The 26,175-nt window shown below is 38.2% G+C and overlaps 1 long non-coding RNA gene across 1 annotated transcript; it reads right to left on the bottom strand.

Moving 5' to 3' along the window:
- Window positions 1-1,213: 1,213 nt before the first annotated feature.
- On the bottom strand, window positions 1,214-9,780 carry LOC149470809 (uncharacterized). Its single transcript, XR_016308007.1, has 3 exons — window positions 9,525-9,780; window positions 8,065-8,103; window positions 1,214-1,657 (listed from the first exon to the last, which is right to left on the bottom strand). It is a non-coding gene; the product is annotated as an uncharacterized LOC149470809 (long non-coding RNA).
- Between the last annotated feature and the right edge of the window lie 16,395 nt (window positions 9,781-26,175).

The raw sequence follows: 26,175 nt of genomic DNA, 5'->3' as shown, positions 1-26,175 counted from the left end.
ATATAAAAATAAGAACTAGGTTCCTAAGACTAATTGGGCTTAGAAGGAGACAATCTTTTGAGGATTTGGCCATTAAGGGTGATTGTAATAAGTCAGACGTGATAGGCAATGTGATGTTCTAGTGAGGATTGGGTTGTTTTTGTTTCATTTGGGGAATTTTGGCAAATGGTTCAATATCAGAAGCATTGATCACATGCAACTTATTGTAAACTTTCTGTACTATGGAGCTGAAGTTGCTAAATACATGTGTTATTTTATGTTTAAGAAACGACAGTAGATCCTGTTACTGTGAAGTATTTGCAGATGTTCCCCCCACCCATTATACTTGAACAGACATCTTCCCATTTATGACAAGCTATATATGTGTGATGAAATCCAGAAGATAGAGACATTCACCTACAGAGTATTAACATCATGCATCAGAAAAAAAATAAATAAAAAAGTAAAATATAGGAAGAAAGGCGTTTGGACTGGTGACATCTAAGGTTTGAGAAAGCAAGTAAGAAAAAATCAATCACCTGCTGCTTCAAGAGCCAGACTGATATTAAGAGTGAGAATACTATAATGGTCTTTGGTCAAATATATATAATTTTTGGTTAATTATTTTTTTAAATCAACGGGTAATATTTTCTGTACTTTTTTATAACATCTTTGTTTTACAAATACATATTTAAAATGTATCCATGCACCTATGATGTCCAGTTCAGAGATCATTCTCAGTTTTTTAGAGAGGGATTGCACCAGAAGGTATTTACGTTCAGACTTTCTCTCTCTGTCTGCAACCTTGGGCAGAGCATTCAGGAAGGTAGCAGGAAGAGGGTGCGAGGTGGAATAAAAAGCTCCCATTACTAATTGATTTACATCTGCATATCAACTGTCACTCCTGTAAAGTGAGCTTCAGCTACTGATCTCTATAAACATCAAGCTTTTTCATGAATGTAGGTAAGACAAACATGGCAAGAGGGATCAAGAGATCTTAGCTGTTTGAAAGTGAAAACACAAAATGTGCAGTATATGCAATAATTTATATTTATCATAACAAAACAATATTTTATTTTTAAGCCCTGACCATACGAAAAAATACATTAAATCCAAACACCGGTATATATTCTTTTTAATTAATCTACTATACAATATACATTTTATATCACATCTGATCTATTACTATTACTTTTTGTAAAAGTTATCATGCAACAGTGTGAAATAGTACTTGTAGTTCCTAATTCTAGTTATACACCTAACTAGGTTACCACAACTCAGCATAGGGTCACAACAAGATAACCATTTAATGGTTGTGTGTGAGGCACATGGAAGCTGTGGGAGACAGCCATCTTGTCAGGTCTCAGTCATTTTTTTTCATGAGCCCAGTGATCTTGCCCCTTTTCTCCTCCTGCAATATATGGAATTTATAGCCTTAACTTGTAGCCTCTCTGGCGGTATTCCCGAGTGTAGCTCGGGGTAAAGTTTCAGCACCAAAAGCGGTAACCCCGAGCTACACTCGGGCTTACCATGCGGCGCTGCTCCGGCATCTGTTCTTCATTTACCTTGTCCTGCACTCCCGCAATGTCCCTCCTGCAGTGTCCCCTGTAATGTCCTCTGTCGGATGCTGGCATCTGTCATCTGGCTTCTGTCCCCTACGAGCGTACTGGGTTCGGAACTAGCAGGAAATTTGAAAATGACAAAAAGTGACATTCACTAAATACACTAAAATCACATAGTAAAACATTACTGTATCAAACCATTTCACATAGATTTTATCCCTAGTGTGTTGTCCTGTGCCCTGCCTGCATTTTTACTGTTCTTTCAAGAGGACCTTGAGCTGGAAACTGAGAAAAGTCTATGGCGTCCAAAAAGCGTCCTTTTAGGTCAAAATCGGTTTTAGACCAGCTAGAGAACAGCGATAGTAATTCGGAACCACTTGCAGAATTGAGTGATAATGATTCGTGGGGAAATTCGTCATCAGACATTGAAAACGATTTTGCGACTTTGCTCAGTGATGTGCAAACTTGGCGCTATAATTCAAATTTCAGTGTTTTTGGTTTGATTATATTATTGAATTAAATTTATTACTATTATATTATTATTTTTTATGATTATTTATTAAATTATAATTTATGATTTCGTGTTTCAAATTGTAACATACCTGGGATGTTTACTAGACTCTTGTTTGGACAGATTTCAGTGCGTTATTCCTAAAAATTACAGGCCTACAATAAAAAAAATACATATTTTCATGCAAAAATATGTACCGCTTTGAGCACAGAAATATGGACATAAACAGACCGCAAGGGAGTTTAAGACACTTCAAAAAAGCCTGTTATCTCAATTTAGGGACAGCAGACACTTGCACACAGGCCTTGGTCAGATCTGTAAACAGCTAACGGAGGCCTGGCAGGTTGTCTGTTTCTATGGACCATAAAAAAACTCTACAGATTAACACTTCCCTCTGACCTATCGTAAAATAATGACAAAATCCATCCGTTCTGTCACACATGATGTGTAGGGCAATTAAAGCACTAGGAATACATAGCGTACCATAAAACGTCTACACAGAAAGCAGCCAATCAGGGGCGACCATTCTGAACATCTGTCTAATTCACAATTTAACAAAATCCACACACAATTCATGAAATCCAACAGGACTAAGACACATTATTATTATATTATACTGAACAAATCAAGTTCATACATGACTACGTTAGCACATACAAAGCAATCTCCTCCCTTCTGGATGACAGACCCATCCTAAATACTATACTCTGTGTTTGGTATCCCTGGACACAAAATATAATGCTGGACAATAATCTACCAGTTTCCAGAATGCAACCGGTACATAGTGCAAGATATTATTAGTATAAAACTGTGCGTAAGGGAGGGCTATGATGCAGTCATTAACATGGTGACCTCCCCGCCACCCCCCTTAAACTAGGTAATTGGTCAGATGGTCTCTGTCAACACCCCTTTGATATGACAGAAAAGTGTCAGGACCCTCTGACATCTCTTGTTTAACACCAACCAAGGAACACCTAACTGGAATTGAGAGAGCCACTGTACCATTTTTGCTTGACCAATTAGACTCTAAAACCAAGGATTTTGCAAGTATTCTTTATATTGAACTCCTTTTTAATTCTCTGTTGCTTTATAGTTTCTTTATAACCCTTTTTTGTACATATTTTCTTTGCACCTCTTCGACATTTTCATTATTGAACCCTATTTTGAAAAGTGTTGAAATTGTGTCTAACTGTGCTAATGCCAGCTAAAAGAATCCCTGTCTCTTGAAGGGTGCTACTGTAATATAATCCTCTGAATATACCTGTCTGTGATGACAGTGTGTGACAGACCTTTATTATAAAATCATATTTGTTCTTGCTAAGATTATGAGTTTCTGCCTTCTCAGTGAAAAGGTGGTGGTGGTAGCTTAAAGAGTTAATTTCCTAATTAGCTTACCACGGTGGCTAAATGGTTAGCACTTCCTCCTGGCAGTACTAGGGTCATTGGTTCGAATCCCAACCATGGCACCACTTTCCTGGAGTTTTCATGTTGTCCCTGTGCCTGCGTGGGTTTCCTCTGGGTACTCCAGTTTCCTCCCACACTCCAAAGACATGCTGGTAGTTTAATTAGCTCCTGTCAAAATTGCCCCTAGATTTAGTATGAATGTGAGTTAGGGACCTTAGATTGTAGGCCCATTGAGGGTTAGGGATTGATGTGAATGTACAATATATATATGTAAAGTGCTGTGTAAATTGACGGCGCTATATAAGTACCTAAAATAAATAAATAAATTGGCATTCAGGATCACCTCTGCAACATCTGCCAGTGCATTTCAGAGCTTTGTCTAGTGCAAACTTAGCAATAGATATTGCTGGGAAGCCTGTTTCAGGCTGTCCCATAGATCCTAAATTGTCTCCTGATCTGTTAGAAAAGGTCTGGATCAGGAGGACGTAATCCTATGCCCATGGGCTTTCATTAAAAGAAATACAGAGACTGCCATTGTTGGCGTCATTTTAAAATGCCAGTTGACTGGTCGTTATACTGACCCTCTGGCTTTGATATTCTAAGTCAGAACCTCTTATCAGTAGTCTTGTAACAGGCAGCTAGAATTTCAGGACTGCTCATTAATGGCAGCCTTCATGTTTTGCCCATGAAACGTTTCCTTAAAAATGTCTTAACATGCCATTCTAACTGTACTATGTATGGGTATCACCAGGTTAAAAAATATTGAATTAGATATTTTACTTTTTATCCAGCTCATTCCATGCTCATGCTTTTAGGTCATCTGACCTTTTTTAAGCTTGCCAATGGCTAAAATGATTTAGCAGCATAAATAATTTATGAATTGCATGGAGATAAGATGCTAAAGGACTTCTGATGCAATTTGTCTTAAATGGGACCACTGTGGTGGAAGCTATGTAGCTGTTCCAACATACTTTAAACTTTGATTACCCTATAGAGCGATCTATTTTTAATATCTGACTTTTAATTAAATACACTTTCTTTAAGAATATACTTTATTGTTTAGATTAGGGGTGTTATTTTACTATCAACCTCTACTAATTAAAATATTTATTTATGTATTAAAATGTTTATGAATACAATTCACACTATCCTACAACAGCAGTTGGACACATATTTTGTTAGTAATTAGATTCCCAGTGCGCACATTTAATCCTTTGGCATCTTAAAAAAAATAATAATAAACTATTATTCACAATGGAATGTTGGACTCAAGGGAAGGTGTAATTTTTAACAACTGGGCAACCATAGAAGGCTACTAGCTCACCACTGAGGATAGTGCAGTAAAGCTAGCAGTTGTTCTATAGCCCCTTGAGTACCAGAGCTGTCAATCATGGTTCCGGTTCAAAAACTATAACGATGATTGATAGCTTCATCTCCCAAGAGGTTCTGCGTGAGCTGAAATATTCCACTTCCACATATTGTCCTGCTTGAACAGACTGTTTTATTAGACAATTGATAACCTTATAGTTAGAATTTGGAGAACTCTGGTATATAGTTTTTTCAGTTTCCTTCAATGGCTATTATTATAGTCTAAGAACTGTGTTGTGGCTTTAACAAATGAGACCTGCAATTCCCTGAGGTGTCTTCTACTAACAAGGAGAAAGCCCGAGTGTGACAGAACCATTAAGGAATCATGACATCAACGTGGGAGTGTTTGGTCGTATGTTAATTTACATAGTAACAGGAGCTGTCGAAATAAAACCCAATGTGCACATCTCAAGTGTTCCTTATTATCTCCAGTACTTTACACAGAATAGGTTTCATGAGCTTTTTTAGATTCCAGTTCGTTGTTGATAATTTCAGAAGATATTTTTTTGTGCTTGTTATGGTTTGTTTGTTTACAGTCTATACAATGGGCCAGAAAAGGTCTTTGACATACAGGATAAAAAAACTGTACCATGTAGGTGGATAGATCATACTACAATCTGAGAATAGGCCTGCGAGGCTGATACAGTAAGTGATTTTGAAGCCCTCAAGCAATGCTATCATCTCCATGGGCTTTAGGCATTTTCCTAACAAGCAGTGAATAAATTCTGACATTTACTTGTTTACATGTTACCCTAAATATTCAGTTAAATATAATGGGTGCAGGACCAAATAAGGGGACAAGCTACATAGACCCTGGTCTAGGACTGCTAACCTTCAGAGAAGATGGCAGGTTGTTTCTTGTTCAATTGTCTAAATGTTGTTGATTCCTAAGTAAGCATGTAAAGATAAAACTAATTATTGATGCAAACTATAATGAAGGTTTCCAATGAGATTTTTAGAAAGTACAAAATCACAAAGAACTGTGGCCATGGCAAGGGTGCTATAAATCGGGCTTATGAAAGTCCTAAAATGAAATCCAACCTTAACAGTGGCTGTCTGCAATTAGAGGAAACTTTCCAAGAAAGAAATGCAATACTATAAATACAATTATTGGAAAGACTTGCAGCACTTCTTGAGGTCGAACCATGTGGAGGAGCCCCGCCAGGCCAACATTGACATTTGTTATTGACTAATGAACCAGCAAACACAAATGCTCCTGCGCTTGGGGATGGACTCGATGAAGGCTGCAACCACATTAAGAATGTGCTGGAACATGCACACCTTGCTGCCCTCAACAGACCGGGGGAATCCAAATATACTGAATGAGGAAAGAACAAAGAGAGGGCGCACAGGCCTAGAGCATTACCATAAAAAATGTTTAATAAGAAATAAAATAGGTGTTGTACTCACAAACAACAATAAAGTCAAGGCACATCATAAAAGAACAGCTGGGTCAACTCCGCGCTGAGTAACAGCCCGTAATGGGGAGTGTAGACATCCAATAGGCTGACACGTTTCGAGGACTTGCCTCAGAGATGTGCCTTGACTTTATTGTCATTTGTGAGTACAACACCTATTTTATTTCTTATTAAACATTTTTTATGGTAATGCACTAGGCCTGTGCACCCTCTCTTTGTTCTTTCCTCATTTGTTATTGACTCCATGGGGTCGGTTTGAGCAGCGTCCATTCTTCTTGTGTCCTCACTATACATACAATACTTTCTGACCTGGAATTGCTAGTTGCCTATCCGTTTCTGACTTTGCACTTTCTGATTCAATGTCCCAAAACAAGCATGCACCTGGGGAAGAGGAAGTACATCAGAACTTCTTTGTACTCCTATTGATGTCACTGGATCAGCAGTACAAACAAGTAACCAGCATTTTCAGAATGAGGCTAGCAATGGCATCCTACATATTTCTCCTATTACTCAATTCTAGAGATGTGCACAACGAGAAAATTTTTTTTGTTTTGGATTCATTCGTTAAGTCAACCATTTCTTTTCATCATATTTGTTATGTTAGAATGATTCGTTTACAGCATTTATTTTGGATATTCATATTTGTTCTGTATATTTATTGTTCTGAATAGATTCATATTTTCACAAGTTATGTTATTTCTGCGATTTGCTTGTGACTTCAATGCAAGTTGCTTGCAACTTTGACCAATCATAATAATACAGAGTGTGACACACATTATTGATCTTACAAAAACCTCTGAAGTTGCAAATGAATGAATACAGATGAACTGATTGTTTTTGTTGTAATCTGTTTCGGCTTTGTTGAAATTCATTACTATTGTGTCTCAGAGATTCAGATACATCCAAATCTCTGAATAACGAAAATGTAATCTGAATTTCGATTCGTAACAAAATAATTCACACATGTCTACTCAGTGCTAAGTTCTGCTAAAGTGTTACTAAACCCAGGACCCTGCTTCCACTATATCTGGTCTCCCACAGTACACAAGACATGGAAATGCAATTATTTTAGTAAATATAAACTGCTAAATACCTTTTCTTATCAGAAGTTAGAGCAGTCTTGTGGCTTCTAGCAGTGTCCAGCTGAGCACTGTTTAAAGCTTGTAGGAGAAGTTTTCATTCTCCTCTATGAGGAAGCAAAACCCCTGACCTCTGTCTGACCAGTGCTGATTGGCCCTGTGCTGATCACATGCACTCTCCCAAGAAGAAAACAAACCTCTCTAGCAATACACACCAAACTGAGCATGTGCAAAATGCCTATGGTTCAGTCTGTCTTACCAGGAGATAAGAGGTGGATGCTTGAACAAGAGGAGCAACAGAGCAGTCAGGGTCAAATGGCCTTTTTACACAATGCATAGGATTAACCCCTTAGGTTCCACAGTGAGTATAACAAGCATGCTTTACTGCATAACAGGCTGATTTTACTGTTGTGGGTTTAGTAACACTTTAAGGTGGAATTCCATCCAAAACTTTTTAATGAAAGGGGGTTTAGTAATGTAACTTACAGTCAAGTGTTTGTTTTGACATATTTATTGATATTTGTGCTCTCATTATAAAGATTTCCCTTCATTCTTATGGCGCCTATACACTAGAAGAGAAATTGTTCAAAAATCTGCCTTTGAACACTTCGTTCATATTTCGTCCTGTTATGGGGCACAAATCGAAAATCAGTTGTGATGTTTTGGAGCCAAAAAATTTAAGGAAAAGTTTGGAAAACTTCTGCCAAACAGACTATAAATTGAAAGGGTAATGTGTTTCTTACCCATTAAAAATTGCACTGTTGGTACTGCGCATATGTGATCTAGAAGCAAAAAACAAACAAAAAACGGATTATTTGCGTCCACTGAATGATTTATCGTTTGAAATTTGATCATTACATGATGGCAATATCATTCACTCTCATGACAGTGCATTCATTTTTTCGAAAACGCACTCAAATGATTTGTCAACTAGTGTATAGTTAGCATTATTGTATCACCAAGACAGGAATTAAAGAGAATCTCTGCAATCTGAAGACAGACAGCAATTAACACTTTTATTAGTGGAGTAGGGAATGATAAACCCTTTTATTGTTGTCCCTCAGCTACAGCAATCTCCATATTTCCTGTTTTGCCACCGGTATGGAAAATGGTAGGAAATCTCCCTATCTAGGACACCACTGGGTCAGCAATAAAGATCTGAAAGAAACTGAACGTTTTCTCTCTCTAAAACATAAAATGTTGAGTAAATTGTGTGTTTTCAAATAGTATAATATATCCCCTTAGATTTAACATTAATTCATAAATTGGTGCCAGGCACATTGTGGACAAACGTTTTGATCTCTTACTAAATGAATTGTGCCAATCCAGGACCAATATGGACTTTACAGTACTAATACATTAATGATTTGATGTAGAAAAAGGAGCATAGTGGTCATAACTGCAACTAGGCCTATGTCCTCTAGTAGCCCTACTTAAAAAAAAAAAAAACTCTGAACAATTTAAATGGTAAGTATGTCATCATATATTTCATGCAATAACTTCACTGGGCGCCATGCAATGACATCATCAGATCACACATTGTGTGCATAATACATGATAGGCATTTAGGCCTACCTACTCCCTTTAGCAATTGACTTAACTGTATTCCAGAATATGAATTTGTTTAATGCCTGCTCAATAAAATATTACTGTTTAATCTATGCAAAGTGTTTCTGAGGGACAAAAAATACAAAGAGCAGTCTGCCAAACAAACCAATTTGTTACGGCCAGCGTTACTATATTCATTTGTTACTGTGCCGAAAAAACAATGACCGTCAAAATGAATGTATTTATATTTAATCTATATGTGTCATGTTTTATTGATGACCTTTTGCAGCTGGGCTGGGATTTCAGTCTGATTTACTGCTGGGGAATAAACAGGTTATTAGCAGCTGGCTCTGGGCTGAGAGAATCTATGCATAATAATGTATAGCAGATAAATATTTGCAGTGCATTAATTACAAAGAAAGGCATGAAATATATAATAATGAAAAAAACTAAGCATTAAAAACGTCACTAATTTAAGCAGTAATAAAATAAATGCAATAAGCAAAAATGGAATCAAATACAAAAACTGAAATGGTCCCTATAAAATGATAAAAATAGCAAAATATGTGTAAAAAATAAAAACAAAATAACTGCAAAAAAAAATAGCTGCTGATATTTTGAAAGGTTCACACATGGGAATAAAATACTGTCCAACCTCGTGACAAGCAACCACTGCCAATAGTAATAAGATTATTTTCCTCTTGGAAAATTCACAGAAAGCTTTCGATCCATGCTGAGCACATTCAAAGACGGAGCGCCAGGCACACTCCCCTTGTTGGTTCATTATCATTCTTAGGTTATCCAAGGCAAGTGAATCAGGAAAGCAAATGAATTAGTGAGAATTAAGAAGCCTCTGTGGTCTGAACCCTCTCCAAATCTCAGCAAAGATGAAAGGTAGATGCTTATGTCTCGTGTCCCATCGTTCTTAGTAATAGAGCCTGAGCTCCCAGCCAGCTTCCTCCAGAGCTTCGGCAGAAATACACAGGCAGTTAATGTTGCCTAACGTCTCTTGACCGTGGGTTCATCCATGTGGGAAAAGTTTCACTAGCCTGCAAAAAAACTCCTCTCACTCGATTAATTACAGCAGCTGTTATAGAACCTCACCATCAATAACCCCCGACAACACCATCATATGCACATTTTATGTTACATGCATCTTCCATTGATGCCCAGGATTCAGAGACTACTGTACACTGTGAACCTATAGAGTCACCTTCTTTACATAAATAAGCCTTTGTATGTAGTCAACCCTTTGTAATTGTGTATTATATTTACCTTAACATTCTTGTGTCTTCATTTTATTTGTATATGCAATATATATATATATATATATATATATATAAATTTTTACAAACACCTTTTTTAACCCATGTTATCTAACATATATAAATAAACACCATTTGTTGGCATAGCATAAATGCAATCCAAGGCATCTGTTAAGACATTGGAGATGCTATTAACTTGGGCCAAAAGAGATTCCTCTATTATTTTCTGTAATTAGACAATTGCCTTATGTATTGGCCACATTTGCAATTGTTTCCAATGAGAGCAAAGTGAACAGTAGCTTTGAAATGCAAATGAGTATTGAATTCTATAGTGTGTGTGTGTATATATATATATCCTCAAATGTGTACTGTGTATAAATATTATATATAGACATATAGATATTTTGTTTCCTATAAAATTGCAAATTAGAACACTGTTTTTAATTAATTTTAAGCTCATTGGTGTTACTTGCAATAATATTATAACAATCAGAATATTTCATTTTGCTTTAATTTGCTGTAAATTATATTTAGTACATTCATAAATAATAATATACAATGTATATTTAATTGTACACATTTACGTAGTCACCCAACAAATGCCTTTCTTTCCCCTCGCATAATTTAATGGGTAGAAAGTATAAGAGAAGCAATTAGCAATTTAACAGTTGTTAGCAGTCTAAATGTGTGCAAACAGCTATTGCCTACAAGCTTAATAAGTACCTGCCAATAAAGGAAAAGATAAAGCAATTTGATGGCACACACAGAATTCTCCTGCGCCACTCCGGTAGTCAACAAGGACTGAGCAGAAAATATTGCCCTGTGCTGCCCGTATCTGACCATGGAAATCCCTGTGGTCCACTTGCATTTCTGCATTCTCATTTCATCATGAGCAAACTCTCTGCTGCTCAGGTCCTCCCTGGGCAAAGTGACATCTGCCAGTCTAGACAATGAGGACAAATTAATGTTTATCTTCAAACTGCCTCTCACTAATAAGTGGCCAGCCATGGTGTGAACAATTTTCTGCCACACTCTTCAACTTTTCAATTTATTTCCTGTCACTTCTCTTGTAAACTAGCTGTTATAAACAGAATGATTATCATTCTGCATTGGGTAATTAGGATGGTGATTTAGGGGAACTGAATTCTGAGTGTAATTGGATAACACATTCTGTCCTTAAAGGTGTTTTCTACTCTACCTGTAGATATAGCCAGTTCCCAGCTAAACCTCTTGATAATTAAATAAAAACATTTTTACATTTTGCAGCTTATCTTGTTATAAAGTCAGTGCAACTGAGCCCCCTTCAGACAGTCACATTCTTCCTGGTTTTGAAGGGAGGGGGCAGCTTAAAGCTAAGCACTACTATATATTCAGTGTATATATGTTTTGAGTTATTATTGTCATTTTTTTAAATGTTATTTTTAATTGTATTTTAATTTTATTTGTTATTTTTTTAAATGTTGTTGTTCCCTCTTTTCAGAATGAGGATTATGCACAGATGTGTACATAGCTTACTGTTTGATATATTTATATCTAACAACTGCAAGTATCATCCTTTCTGCATATTCAGTGATAATTCCAATAGTGGGCACCGTATTTAGCATGAATGCAGAACTACTGCTAAGAGGATGATAAATAAAGACAACATTAAATTAACTAAAATGCATTATAGTTTTCCTAAGTAGTGACCCCCTGCAACATCACTAAATTTCAGTTTTAACTCCACATCTGGTTTTAATAGCTATTGGGTGTGAAATTAAGGGCCCAGAAGTATAGACTCCAGAGAGAGAGATATCATTTTGCTGCTGTACAAATCATTAGTAAGACCTCATCTGGAATATGCAGTTCAGTTTTGGGCACCAATTCACAAAAAGAACATTAGGGAACTGGAGAAAATACAGAGAAGGGCAACCAAACTGATAAGAGGCATGGAGGAGATCAGCTATGAGGAAAGATTAGAGGAACTGAATTTATTCTCTCTTGAGAAGAGGAGATTAAGGGGGGATATGATCAACATGTATAACTACATCAGTGGTTCATATAGTGAACTTGGTGTAGAATTATTCACCCTGAGGTCATCACATAGTTACATAGTTAGTCTGGCTGAAAAAAGACAAAAGTCCATCCAGTTCAACCATAGAAAAAAAAAAAGTTATAATACTATACCCACAGTTGATCCAGAGGAAGGCAAAAAAAACCCAGCAAAGCATGATCCAATTTGCTCCTGCAGGGAAAAAATTCCTTCCTGATCCCCCGAGAGGCAATCAGATATTCCCTGGATCAACTTTACCTATAAATGTTAGTATCCAGTTATATTCTGTGTATCTAGGAAAGAATCCAGGCCTTTTTTGAAGCAATCCACTGAGCTGGCCAGAACCAACTCTTGAGGGAGTCTATATCACAGAGGACAAGGGGGCACTTTTTACGTCTGGAGGAAAAGAAATTCAATCTCCAAACACGGAAAGGTTTCTTCACAGTAAGAGCTGTGAAAATGTGGAATAGACTGTCTCAAGAGTTGGTTCTGGCCAGCTCAGTGGATTGCTTTAAAAAAGGCCTGGATTGTTTCCTAGTTACACAAAATACTGGATACTAACATTTATAGGTAAGTTGATCCAAGGAATCTCCGATTGCCTCTCGGGAGATCAGGAAGGAATTTTTTCCCCAGCAGGAGCAAATTGGATCATGCTTTGCTGGGGTTTTTTGCCTTCCTCTGGATCACTTGTGGGTATAAGATTATAATTTTTTTTTTTCTATGGTTGAACTGGATGGACTTTTGCCTTTTTTCAGCCAGACTAACTATGTAACTATATATTCACACTAGGACTGCATGTGAATTCATATGCTAATCACCAAGTGTAAATGTGCAACAAATTAAAATTAAAATATGCCAAGTGAAATAATAAGCTGCCTCACTATGTATGTAATAAAGACATGCAAATTGATATTACGCAAATCTCTAAGAGGGACTCCATACCATATATTGTTCCACTCAAACTATATACCATGAATGCTGCCACTCAAACTATATCCTGTGCATTAATAAACATTAACCCATACATCACAACTGTGTACATTAGTAGGGTATACAACAAAAAGTTATTTGCGTTTCTTCAAAAAATCTTCTTGTGATGTCATCTCTACCAAATAAACAATCCACCAACTGTGCCCGTAAGAGTAAATCACCCACCAGACCATAATGACCTCTTTAACTAAGAAGCATTTCTGATGATGTCACTTGACGAAACGTACATTGAGACGCAACTTCTGGACACGTCATTGCCGGTTCCGCACGTCTTGTGACTGGAAAGCACGCCGCCTCCAGGTTGTGAGCAGAGCGGTGGCATTTAACCTTGATATTCTATTGCGCAGGATTTTAGGTGCCATAGGGGTACTTTATAATGTAAGCATGATACACATGTGTCTGTTGCAAATATTTTAAATAAACTTACTACACCATATCAGTACTTTTCTTTAATTTCCATGGTGGAGAGGAGGTTATTTATCTGAATACAGATCTTTATTTTGGGTGAAAGCAGTGGATTACCACTAAAACAAACAAACAAACAAACCCTTAATTACTTCTTTTTACTTAAAGAGGTCACTATAGTCTGGCGAGTGATTTATTCTTCCAGGCACAGTTAGTGAATTGTTTATTTGGTGGACGTGACATCACAAGAACATTTTTTATAGAAGTACAAAGGATTTTCTGTTATATACCCTACTTATGTACACAGTTGTGATTTATGTGTTGATGTTTATTAATGCACAGGATATAGTTTGAGTGGTAGCATTCATGGTGTATAGCTTGAGTGGCAGCATATATGGTATTGTGCCCCTTTAGAGAATTGGGAGGCAGCGGCTGTGTCCTGACATCCGTATGGGTGCGGGTGTGTGTCCCTGAATGCAGACAGTTTGAGTTTGGGGACCCACACCCACATGCACCCAAACCCACACAGATGTCAAATTGGGAGCAGCAGCTGTGTCTGGGCAGCCACTTCATTCCAACTGACATGAATGTGAACATCTACACCTGTGTTTCCTGTACGGGCAAACACGGCCCTTCATATGGATATACGCTTTAGTATGCCCATTGTGAACAAGGCCTTGGACCAGGGGGTCTCCAAACTTTCTAAACAAAGGGCCAGTTTCAGACTCTAGAGGGGGTGGACTGTGGGCATTGAGAGTAGAAAATGCCCCAGCATCAATGGGAGAAACAATGCCCCATCATTGGTTTTAGTAGGAGGAATAGTACTCCATTGTTGGTATCCATTGTTGGTATCAGTTGGAATTACAATGCCCCATTGCTGATATCAGTGGGAGGAATTGAACTCTATCATTTCTGTCAGTGGGACTAATGGTGCCGCATCAGTGGTGTCAGTTGTGGACAGAATAGTACAACAAGGGTCAGATAGAGGTAAAAAAAGGGCCACATCCGGCCCCAAGAGTTTGGGGACCACTGCCTTAGACTATGCTGTTACAAACAGTTTCAGGTCTGACATTAACAATTGGGAACCGTTCCTGACAGCTGCAGGTTCCACACTGATGATCAGTAAGATAAAGTGATTGTTTTAGTTTTCTTTTTTTACGTTTCATTTTATACACCTTGTAATCCTGCAAATAACAAACATCCTTAGGTGTCTACGCTCAGACCTCCACTGTATTTAATGAGAGAACTGTAGTTGCCATCCAGGCTGGACTACAAATATATGTGCCTTTGATCATCTCCATAACATGGGGTATGGGGAGATTAACAGTTTAAAGAAGAAAAATAAAATTGTTTTATGGTTCCAGCTCAGCTCACAGGAAGTGACAAGATCAACATGGATTCTTCTGTATTTGCTGAAAATGTTCTTAGCCTGAAAAAAAGAAAACTAATCTAGGCCCCACATCTATGGACTTGTAAGCTGCAATGTTAGATTTTTGTTCTTTGGTTTAGTTACCCTTTAAAAAACAGACCTAAGCCTACAATGAAGCATTACCCTAGCTTCAACCTAGCCTGAAAATGACACCATCCTTTAGGAGATAGAAGATGGCTTGTTGCACATGATAATTGTGGCTCCACAGGCCTGATCTGAGGTCTATTTTTTCTTTAATGAATACTGTATATGTTAGGGAGGGTGAGTGGGGCAGGTGGGAAATCATCTTCATAATTCAGTCTCACTTTAAATTCCATGATAAAATGCTATTAACTTATGTGTAGTTGAGCCTTTAAGGTGCTACTAATGTCACATGCAATCGGGAGACATGTTATTGGCCTAATAAAAGATAAATGATATTGAAAGATCTTCACAGACATTTACTCCCAGTCATTTGCTAAACAAAACAACATGCCATTTCTACGCGCCTTATATTAAACAGTAAACAAGCCATAACAACATATTTCGTACATTTCCTAGAGATAGATCGCATGTCACAATGAGTTACGCCACGTTGTATCGCTTTGTGGCAGAATACAACATGACAAGATGTAAAGCAATGCACGTTATAAAAAATGTAAATAATACACTTTTGGGGTTTAGGTACTCGCTGTCAATTCATATCTCAGGTGCTTGAGTTGAATTTATTGAGGCGGATGGAAGCTTACTGAGCACCAAAAAGTATCCATGGTGCCTGAGAATCGCACACGTTACAGTTCAGTGACCATTCCGTTTACTTTTGGTCAGTTTGGCACATATAACCTTTTTTAAACACTGTGAGGAACAGTGCTCAAGTTTCAAGCTGTGAGTAAATTAAAGGAAAGAGAGAAAAGACTTTTCATTTTATGTTATTTTAGTAACATTAACCTAAATGTATTTTACATGTGGCTTCAGAATTTACATGATTACAGTGTGCCATGTTTCATTTTCATATTTATCCTCCTGCCAAGTGCCTCACATATGAGTACAGTGGCAGAGTGGTTTACGTATGTATTTGCAAATGTGTGCTAACTAAATCCCTGTTATAAACGCATACTGTTAGACAGGTTAATTTGGTTGTTAGCAAGCTGGCTGGCAAGTTGTCCAAGAACATTGTTCTCTCCCCTTTATTCACTATGTAATGCCTGTTTATGTGTCCTTGCTTCATAAGCCAGTTATAGACTTTTATTTGCATGGCAGAGTGGCTCACCTGCACCTGATCACATAACTGATACACGATTCAGCTCTTCCCAGTAGGGGGCACGCGTGCATCTGCCGCCCTGGTTGTGCTGTGATTACTCACAGCACAAGCTGATCAGCGGGTCCTGGCCAATGATTTTTGGCCAGTAGATTGTTGATCAGCGAAGAAGGAAGACATGACAGAGCTCTGTGAATGTAAACAACACAGAGCTCTGTCCTTTCAGTGGGGATGAGCCGGCTTTTGTTTTCCTTCCAAAGCAGGGTATAAAAACCTTCACATCCCTAAGTAAAAACAGCACACAGTGAATGCACAAAACACTGTTAGGCACACAATTAACCTTTTGATTGCCCCGAGATGTTAACCCCTTCCCAGCCAGTGTCATTATTACAGTGACAGTGCATATTATTAGTACGGATCACTGTATTAGTGTCACTGGGTGCCCCAAGAGTGCTGTCTATTTATTATTTGTATCTCAGAAAGTGCAATCAACAGCTTTGCTTAAGTGATTGTAAAGTCTTGTGCACTGGTTTTGCACAAAGAAGACCCAAACCTCCTCCTCCGCCCACCAGCGCTCTTGGTTCTTCCTTTTCTTGGTGGTACACCATAGGAATCCAGTATAGATAATCACAGCGCAGCACACCTCTACCACTGCCCCTGCCCCTGCTCCCTCATCACATGATTTGACTGACAGCAGTGGGGTCAGGTAAGTATAAAGGGGGATGAAGGGATGATACAGTTACCTAAACATTTTTTACCTTAATGCAGGGAATTCATTAAGATAAAAATGTTTAGGCTTTGAAACCACCTTAAAGTGGTGCTTCATATGCATAAGCAAAGAAGACAAAAGGCAAAATAAATGCCTTTAAAATTCCAGACCACCTACCCAAAAATCTAAAGTTTAGGACAATATGTTTGGATGGCTTCAAAACAAACACTGATAAATGTTTCAAAATTTGTATTTACATTCTATACCATGTATGGCAGTTGTGCATATGGTATTTTACTCACCTGCTTTTTGCAGTGGTCAGATAATTATCCAAAAACTAAACACCATCAAAATCTTTATGAATAGGACAATCACAAGCAGCTTATTACATTATACACTATATAGCCAAATGTTTGTAGATACCTGACCATCACACCTACACATTTATGACCAAAAGTATGTGAAAATGGGCAGCAAAGTAGCTAAATGATTAGCACTTCTGTGTGGCAGTACTAGGGTTGATGGTTCAAATCCCAACCACGTCATCACCTGCCTGGAGTTTGCATGTTTTCCCTGGGCCTGCGTTTGTTTCCTCCCACACTCCAAAGATATGCTGTTAGGTTAATTGGAACCAGTTTAAATTGGCCCTAGTATGTGTATGTATGAATGTGAGTTAGGGACTTTAGATTGTAGACCCCTTGAAGGTTAGGGACGGATGTGACTGTACAATATATGTAAAGCGCTGGGTAAATTGATGGTGCTATATAAGTACCTGTAATAAATAAATAAATTGAAACGCTCCAAATGATTGCGTCCATCTGTTTCCTGTAAAGGGTATTGTTAATTCTACACAACATTTTAGAAAATTGAGTGCTTCTAACAGTCTGGGTAAGTCTTTTTATTCAAGTCTAAATGTAAAAACACTCATATATGTCAAGTAATCATAAGCTTAAAAACGGTGGTTAACCCGGGTGAAGAGCCGTCATCTTACTGCGATGTGGGGAGGTCAGCTCTCAGCTGGAACAGCGTGGTGGCTGGAGGGGAACAGCGGTGAGGCCGGCGTGCACGTCCTCCCTCAGAGCCGGATGGAACGTGCGCTGGAACACAGCGGCGGCATGGCCGTGATGATGTCAGATCCCAGGGTACACTGCGCCGCGTTTCGGAGCATGCGCTGGCCGTGGAAGGCAGAAGTGCGCTCCTTTTTTAAAGCAGCTTGAAAAAGGAGCGCACTTCCGCCTTCCATGGCCAGAGCATGCTCCGAAATGCGTCGCAGTACACCCTGGGATCTGACATCATCACGGTGTGCGTTCCATCCGGCTCTGATGGAGGACGTGAACGCCGGCCTCACCGCTGTTCCCCTCCAGCCACCACGCTGTTCCAGCCGAGAGCTGACCTCCCCACATCGCAGTAAGATGATGGCTCTTCATCCGGGTTACCACCCCACCGTTAACTATTGTTAACCACGGTTTTTAAGCTTATGATTACTTCACACATGTGAGTGTTTCTACATTTAGACTTGAATAAAAAGACTTATTGCACTTAGAGGCGCTTCTCTCCTTTTCTCATAATATAGGGTTGCATGGCTGCCAGCACCCAGCCATCTACACAGCATGTTCCTGACTGAGCAATCTGTCTGGGTTCCCATTAATTAATTATATTACTACACAATTTGTGCATTTTTTCTTCAAAAGAAATATAGTACTACTTACAGATCCACACTCTCTGTTCACAAACCTGAGTGGTTAAAATCCCTTCACTCCCCAACCTTGATGTGGCCTGTGTGGCAACAAAATATAAAAATGGCCAGTCAACTGCACTAGGAAAGAAGGCTTTTTAATAGAGTTGACCTTGGGGAGCAGGTCAACTAGTGCGTCTTGTATTAAAATGAAAAAATAAGAAAAAGGTAAGATAAAGAATGTTTCCAGTCATTGAATACACTCATTATTGGGTTGCACAATGGCTAAGTGGTTAGCACTTCTGACTAACAAGGGTTGTCAGTTCAAATCCCAACCATGACACTACCTGCCTAGAGTTTGAAGGTTCTCCCTGCGCCTTTGTGGGTTTACTCCCACACTAAAAAGACATGCTGGTAGGTTAATTGGTTTCTTTTTAAATTGGCCCTAGTATGTGTATGTATTAATATGAGTTATGGCCCTTAGATTGTAAGCTCCTTGAAGGCAGGGACTGATGTGAATGTACAATATATGTGTAAAATTCAGCATAAATTGACAATGCTATATAAGTACCTGTATTAAAAAAATTACTGCTTGCATAGGTTGTTCAATGTACTGAAAAGTCTGTGCAAGCAGTAGCCATTTATTACCTTTTACCTAGGAGAAAAGGAACAGGACTATACCCATGTTTGTTTGGCATTCACCTGTTGGTCTTGTCAAGAATGGGTGGGTGACTTTCTGCCCATCATACTTGGTGATGTGCCCATCTCTGGCCAGGCTCAGTTTTGTTATGATATAAGATGGTGAGTACAGTGAAATAGGCATGCCTTTTGTTCCTACTGATTTATCATGGTGCTTTATTTACTATGTCTGCATTTTCATTAGCGTGGCCAGGGATGGTTTCAGAATTTACATACACCTCTATCTTCTATCATTTGCAAGTCATTAAGAATCGCCCCGCATCGTGACATTCAGTGCATGCAATTACTGGCATAAATGATAAGAATACCATTAGTTAATTGGTTTCACCAATTTAACTAAAAATTTTCAGCCGTTCCACTCTCCCCTCTGCTGCCTCATATATTTATTTATTTTAACGGAGGAGTGGAAGCAGAAGGTCACCACAGTGAGCGTAAGGTGGAGCGACAGTAGATTTCAACATTACAACTACAGCTGAAAAATAATTTGACAGCGTCTTCTTTGTGTATTAAATAGTTTTCTTTCTGCATATTTATCCAATCCAATCTTGAACCTCTAGATAAATAAAAGTTCAGGTTGTGCATAATACACCTTTTCATGCTTTCACTCAATAACCGTACCTCTTTGTGTTTACGGTTTTCTTGCGTATAGATGGTACTTGTGCTATGTGAGTGATTACTATGTCTTTACAAAGGCTCATGATGAGAGATTGCAATGGATGGATTCAAGGCTGCAGTTCAGAGTACCAAAAAGTCTTTCGAGTTTAATTCTTCTATAAGAGAATCTGCATGAAAAATAAATAAATACTGCAGGTATAAAAAGGTGCCCGTATTTACCCACAGCAGTCTTTAATATCTGGATCTTACAGCTGACTCTCAACCTGACAGGTGATGAGTACTCACTTCTTTCTGTCTCAGATACATTTCTATTGACCAAAGAGGTAGTTCATTGTAATGATGAGCCCATAGGAATGGGGAGAGGGGTTGCAGGCAGTAGCAAGCTCCAACAATGTACATTACTGTCAATGCTTTACATGTCTAAATGATATAATCAGTGGCCGAGACAGTGCAGGGTGCCTGTGCACGCCAGAAATTTTCATTTCATTTTGGGTGCATTCGTTCACTGAAAAATTCAGTTTCTTCATATTTGTTATGTTAAACTGATTTGTTTTTGGGATTCATTTAGTTATATTCAGGATTCGCTTCATATATTTGTTGGTCCATTTGGTGGATTCGAAACGTTTTTCAGTTTTTTGGAAAATTGCTATATATTTCGGGTGGATTAGATATTCATATATTGAAACTATTTGGGAGGACTCAATATTTTCAGACACAACAGAATAAATCATGCAAAATTTGGCCGCCCTGAATTTTTCAAATCTAAGTTTTGCATTGGACTGTGGAACTGAACTCACTGATTGGGGGTTATTTACTAAAACTGCATGGTGCAAAATCTGGTACAGCTCTGCATAGAAACCATCCAGGTTTTATTGTCAAAGCTTAATTGAACAAGCTGAAGTTAAGAGCTGATTGGCTACCATGCAGAGGTGCACCACATTCGGAGTGCACCAGTTTTAGTAAATCTCCCCCACTGTGAAATTTACACATTCAACTTAAATCACAAATTTACTGGATTCCGAATGATCAAACTAATTTAAAAATGTAATTAATTTCCCCATGGACCCGAACTACTATCAAATCATGTGACATCATCCAAATGAAATGAAATAAACAAATGCATTCATTAATTTTATTATCATTTTTTTCAAATTCGTTTTCATTTGTTACCATGTCCATTCAGAGATTCATATATATCCAAATACCAAAAAAATCTAATTTTCTAATGAAAATCAATTTGTTACAAAACAAAATGCATGTCTATTTGTAATGTGGTTAAACTTGTGTCAGGAGTTCATTAACACTATGATAACCAAAATTGTTCCTCTATCTAGGAATTAAGTAGCTTCTGACTTATCCACTGTATTACATAGTTAGTTTAAAAAAAGACATATGTCCATCAAGTTCAACCAAAAATGATTCAATGTGTCCCTTTTTTACACTAAAATTATGTTTCTGGTACAAATGATTTTTTAATGCAGCTCTACAAAATTAATGAAGAAAAATTTTTAAAGTTTACATGTAAATAGTGACAAAAATTTTTTTTTACATCTACACATGACACTGATTTATGAATGAAGGCTTCAACAGCAGTTTTCATTTATGAAAAAAAGAAAGACATGACTCAGCAGCCCCATTTAGAGCCTAGCCTTGCATATTACACTGGGAGAGTGGGGTTTTGGCCATTCAGTGTAAATCTACTACTGTAACATGAACGTACGATTGAAAACATTGATTGTTTTCATGTTTTTGTTTATTTCATTTGATTATGATATCAACGATTATATTGAATTTTCAATTGACAAAAATGTAGCCTACTTTTCCAGGAACAATACTAACAATATTTTTTATTGTACAAATTTATTTGGAACCAATGTTACTAAAAGGGAAATGCGGACTTTATCGGTACAACACGAGGCAACTTAATTAAAATTCCACATAGTAAAATAGAGATAAAAAAACAAATGCAACACCATGAAAACACAATATGTCAGATACTAGCTGACACCTACCTCTATGTATAGCTATTATGACATAATATTAGACTGAGTTCTCTGGATCATAGTCCACAGAGTCTCCATACTCAAAAGTCTACAAGTTTTACAAACTTTTCTTGCTTCCTCAGGACTGGTTGGGTAGGTGTTGCCATGAACTACAGAATATAACAATCTTATGTCAGAATAGCTATACATATGTTATTACTATGCTTGTATATACACTCTATGTAATACATAGTTCTAGACTCTATCTCAGGGTTGAGTGTTGGCGAGTATCAGACAATTGTGTTTTGATGATGTTGCATTTGTTTTTCATCTCTATTTTACAATGTATATTTTAATTAAGATGCCTCGCGTTGTGCCGATAAAGTCCGCTTTCCCCTTTTGGGATCATTGGTTCCAAATAAATTTGTACAATTTTGAGGATGTAGCATGGTGAGCGTTTATATATATATATTTTAATATATTTTTATTGTTACTGTTGACTGTGTGTTTAAAAGATTTTCCTTCACTACATTGTTCAGACTGTTATTCCCATTATAGAATGGATAATGGCTGCATTAGAAATTGATATACTGTATCTGTCCACCAAAAGTTTTTGTTGATATGCCCAGATATGCCAACCAACCAATGGACTCTGTGCAATTGTCAAAGAGTAGACTTTTTGCCTCCCTCCAACAAGTATCAAACAGCTAGTGATATGCAAACATATCAGATTCTGTAAACTGGTGTAAGATTTTATCTATGACCTGCTTTATTAACATGTCAGCAAAACTAGCATATGGATCTTAGAGAGAAAACAGTTGTACTTCTAAAGGACAGTTTCAGACAATATGGCCAGTAGCGTTAAACATACATAGAAGTAGAGAGCTACAGGCTAGCGTAAGAGACTTGGGGAAACTTTCATCTGTTTATAGACATATCATAGCATACGTCTGGCCATAGATTAGTCTTTTTGTTTGTTTTTTGTTTAACCAGGTTGACTGAAAAAAAAAAAAAGATTCCCCCATGCACACAGTCATTGTGGATAGGGGAATTCTCCCGCTGAGCTATTGTGTTCTGACAGTGGGGAAACTTCCCCACCATCAGGATACACTTATCAATGCTGCTGGCTGTATCCAGCAGTGCTGATTGAGCAAGGAATATCTGATAGACATGTTGAACAGAAGCCATTTGGTGGATCATTTTCTGTACAACCAGCCTGCCTGTACATAGATCAAAATTCAGCTGGTTACCGCTGAACTAGCCAAATTTTGATACATGTATGGCCTGGCTGTAAACCTTAATGTTGTTACAGGGTAGACAGATTTTCTAGTTTTCATATACAGTATCTTGCTTGTTTCAATAACTGTTAGTATTTTTGTGCTCGTAGTACCATATGAATGCATTATTTTACAGGTAACAAGTCAGGTCATAATGCTATTTGGTTTTTGAGAACTGGAATTCGTTAATAAAGTCTTGTCTGAGTTTAAAAACAAGTTTGTTAACCCCCCTCCCCCTCCACAGGAATCTGTACACAATGCACTTGTAGGTAAGGAAATTAGGACCTAGAAACTCCAAAATTTAAAAAGTTTACTACAAAACAGAAAAAATGCACACAAAAAAAAAGCTCCATGTAAACATCCCTTGATAAATGACAGAACAAATGAACGAGCACTGGATAGAAACCAAAGAGCAGCTAGCATAAAAGGCAAACCTCAAAATCCTCTGTAGTAAGTATATACATAAAACATGCAGCACTAATAAAAATTAAAGATAAATGAAGCATAAAAATCATAAAAATCATCAAACAACAAACTCATAAAAAACTCGGTCCTCTACATAGAGGGATAAGTGATTAAATAGTAATGAGAATATAATGGAATAAAATGACGCTCAATGGCGTAATCAATAGTGACAAGTGCAAATGTCCAGAATCAGCGTTATAAAGTGCACAGTGGTAACGATGGTAACTCCGGAGGCAGAGTAATGAAAACTGGTGACACTCTGTGACCGCGTTCCTTATAAGGTGATGAGTATAGATTGCACTAACCAGAAAGTGCAATTTAATGCCCATTTGAGTAATTCATAACCAACTCCTGGTCATCCACATCTGGGAACTGGAACACAGTGGGGGTCATCTGGCCAGCGTCAGCTAGGCAGGTATCACACCATCAGGGCCTCCAGGTACCAGGGAAAAGCAATCTTCTCACCAGCAGGAGGAGCCAGTCTCACCATTAGTGTAGCAGCCACCAGGTCATCAGAATATGCCTTGAGGGGGGGGCTCGGGAGTAATGAGCCAAAACACAGAGAATCCAGATAGTGTAGTACTTTATTAGAACAGCGGGGGTGTATAACACAGATGAGAACTCACATGCTGCAGCCTTAAAGCTGGCAGGGAAAAATCCCTGATGGCCACCGGCCATACACTTGAGCCGTGCGGAGTGACGTCACAGGCTGTAGGGCACCTCCCTAATGCGTTTCGTGCCCTTACACGTTGTCAAACTCCCGAAACCCCCCCAAGGCATACCCTGATGACTTGGTGGCTGCTACACTAATGGTGAGACTGGCTCCTCCTTCTGGTAAAAAGATTGCTTTTCCCTGGTACCTGGAGACCCTGATGGTGTGGTACCTGCCTAGCTGATGCTGGCCAGATGACCCCCACTGTGTTCCAGTTCCCAGATGCGGACGACAAGGAGTTGGTTATTTGGTTATGAATTACTTAAACACGCATTAAATTGCGCTTTCTGGTTAGTGCAATCTATACTCATCACCTTATAAGGAACGCGGTCACAGAGTGTCACCAGTTTTCATTACTCTGCCTCGAGAGTTACCATCGTTACCACTGTGCACTTTATAACGCTGATTCTGGACCTTTGCACTTGTCACTATTGATTACACCATTGAGCGTCATTTTATTCCATTATATTCTCATTACTATTTAGTCACTTATCCCTCTATGTAGAGGACCGAGTTTTTTATGAGTTTGTTGTTTGATGATTTTTATGATTTTTATACTTCGTCTATCTTTAATTTTTATTAGCGCTGCATGTTTTATATATATAAACCTCCCTTGATGCCTACTTCAAGAAACTGGGTCCATAAGATTCTGACTCTAAAATACCAGTCCCATCCTCTCCAACAAGTTCATCATCCTCTACCAGGATTGTGTAAGGTTTTACTGTACTATACAGTATTTGAAAATGTTTGAGCATTTACTTGCATCTGCATGTACATGCAGAGGTAAAAATAATGTTAAGACAAACATCTGCCCAAGTTGCATTTATTTCCTTTTTTAGTTTTGGATAGTGCTGTATGGTGTGGGGTTAGAGCCACTGTGAGGTTTTCACTTCCTCATTAGAAGGATTTAATCTCACTTCCAGTCCCTGAGACAACAGGAAGTGAGAGGAAATCTACTCCTCAGAAGGGAGATTAACTCCTGTAATTTTTTGGTTGGAGGTAAAACATTTACCTGTTCCAACTTATATACACATTCAACTTAGTGTTTTTAAACCCTGGACCCTTCATTCACTTTATCTGCCCTCCCACAGTACACAGAACATGGAAATTAAATTGTTTTAGTAAATGTAGACTGCTAAATACCTTTCCTCATCAGCCGTTAGAGCAGTCTTGTGACTTCTATCAGTGTCCAGCTGAACACTAGTTAAAGCTTGTAGGAGGAGTTTTCTTTCTGCTCTAGGAGGATGCAGAATCCCTGACCTCTGTCTGGACAGTGCTGATTGGCCCTGTGCTGATCACATGCACTCTCCCAAGAAAAAAAAAACCTCTCGAGCAGTAAACACCAAACTGAGCATATGCAAAGTGTCTCCACACGCTATGTCTTATCAGGAGATAAGAGGAAGACACTGGAAGAAGGGGAGGATCAGAGAAGTCAGGATCAAACAGCCTTTTTACACAATATTGAGGATTAACCCCTTAGGTTCTACAGTGAGTATATCAAGCATGCTTTATGGATTTTACTGTTGTGGGTTTAGTAACACTTTAAGAACAAACCTACAGGATCTATTTTGTTCATAACCCCGGGGCTGCCTGTAGTGCCAACACAGCGCTTTAAAAAATAAAAAGGGACAGTACAGTTATAATAGAATTCAAGACAAAAAGGTTAGGGAGGCTCTGCTTGTGAGAGATTACAATCCTAAGGGGAGGGTCCAGTGAAACAAAAGGTAATAACTGTGACAGGATGAGATGGAGAGAGTAAAAGTTTAGTCTTAACATGTGGTTGTTCTTTATTCCACAGCAGGAATTGAAATCCT

The sequence above is a fragment of the Staurois parvus genome, unplaced genomic scaffold (genome assembly GCF_062004578.1).
Source record: "Staurois parvus isolate SC_StPar_1 unplaced genomic scaffold, SC_StPar_1.0 ptg000031l, whole genome shotgun sequence".
Lineage (NCBI taxonomy): Eukaryota > Metazoa > Chordata > Amphibia > Anura > Ranidae > Staurois > Staurois parvus.
The sequence above is the reverse complement of the archived record's forward strand: the minus strand, read 5'-3'. Positions and strand labels throughout refer to the sequence as shown.